The sequence below is a fragment of the Temnothorax nylanderi genome, unplaced genomic scaffold (genome assembly GCF_030848795.1).
Source record: "Temnothorax nylanderi isolate EJ_2023f unplaced genomic scaffold, tnyl_v1.0 TNYL_tig1170_pilon, whole genome shotgun sequence".
NCBI lineage: Eukaryota > Metazoa > Arthropoda > Insecta > Hymenoptera > Formicidae > Temnothorax > Temnothorax nylanderi.
In genome coordinates, this window is record NW_027250232.1 from 31042 (window position 1) to 32801 (window position 1760).

At 38.2% G+C, this 1760-nt stretch overlaps 1 long non-coding RNA gene across 1 annotated transcript; it reads right to left on the reverse strand.

The window, feature by feature from the left end:
- Positions 1-244: 244 nt before the first annotated feature.
- Positions 245-1281, reverse strand: LOC139786850 (uncharacterized). Its single transcript, XR_011722441.1, has 3 exons — positions 1127-1281; positions 952-1048; positions 245-298 (listed from the first exon to the last, which is right to left on the reverse strand). It is a non-coding gene; the product is annotated as an uncharacterized lncRNA (long non-coding RNA).
- Positions 1282-1760: the final 479 nt, after the last annotated feature.

The following is a 1760-nucleotide window of genomic DNA, read 5'->3' on the forward strand; positions in this document are numbered from 1 at the left end:
AATGTATGTCCTGAAAAATGTTTCGTAACACATACAACATGATATAATCGAATACACGGCATTGAGAAAAATTGCACTCAATGCGCATTGATTATCTTAAATGTTTTATAAATAGATAATATTTCTTATCTGAGATACAGATAAAGATGCCACATACTGAAATTATAGATAAAAGATAAGATAAACATTAATTGTATTTAGATGAAAATCTAGATAATTTTATCCAGATAACGGGAAAACACTGCTTCGGCGTGCGCGGATTCCGGCAGCCACTTCTGGTAAGCTGACAATAACAGAACTAAAATTAAAACATTCCAGCGTTAATCGCGAAACAATATGCAAAATTAGCTATATAAATATATATCATATTATTATCATAATGTTGTAAATATATAATAATATTGTTTTATATAATATATATATATTATTATAAATATATAATATCCACAGACTTTTATACTAGATCACTAATATCTATGGCCGCACTGCCGAAAGCTGATGCGAGTGCAAGGTGCAAGTGTAGTGAAGGGTGCGGCCATATTGAATTAACAATAAGTCACTATCGGGTGTTCAGTTGCTCAGATGTGCGTTTATCTGCATTCGTTATTAACAGTACATACATAACGAAGCAGGTGGAATGTTGTTGTGTTAAATATTGGTACATGTTATCAATAAGTTTGTAAGGTCATGCCTTCGACGTGTAGCGTACTGGATGCCGAAATCGAACCACTACTCCTGTAGTATTAAACCCTTTCTTTTGGACATTCTGTATATGCCAGACTATTGTATAGAAATCTTGTATAAAACCACTTGTATAGAATAGTAGTATAGCATATCTTGACTAAATCAACATGGCGGCAAGCATCACGACCCGAGATGTCTGTCAGCGGTCTAGTATTGTATAGAAGTCCATGATAATATCTAAATATATTTTATAAATTAAAATCTCACATTTTTTATCCGAACCCCAGATTTCTAGCAGTTGTGTTTGGACACGACTCCCTGCGACTGCAGCGTTTGTACTATTGCTTGAGTGCGTGGTATCAACCTGAAAAATCGTATTGAATTGATGTAATCTATTCGATGAATCAACGTGAAATCGAAAGGAGATAGAATAACGATTTACCTGGCCCATGACTGGTGATGCTCCCAGGTGTCGTCAGCAGCGACGGGACAAATCGTTTCAGCTTAGGGCACACTTGACCCTCCAAGAAGAAATACGCTACCAATTGACACCGTCCACGGATGCTCTTATCCATCGATGGTAGTGCCCATTCGGCCTTTCCGAATGACCAGACACGCGGAAATGATCTTCCCGGTTCATGATTATATCTATAAATATCTTTATAAATAAGTAGGAAAAAACATTATAAAGCAACAATTGTGATAAAAATACCTTGGCGGTGGATCAACAATGGTTCACTAAGATGGCATAGCATGGGCGAATTCGGCAATCATTCGGGTTCTATCACCGTGAACCTCGCATGTACATCTTATTCGTTCGTACACCTCTTTATAAACCACCTATTCCTGACTGATTTTCCGTAGAACGCACGAAGAATGCATGAACACAGGTCCTTCATTTCTGGTGTTCTGAAAGATGATACAGAATGGGAGAGGTCGCATTCAATAGGTCTTACTTATCGATGATAATTAATAACACACCATACTTGCAACCGCATGCTTCAGGCCGCGGCCCCTGGTTTAAAGGGGCACCACGTCTGGTCATCCGTAGGGTAGAGTCGGCAGCAGTCGTGACC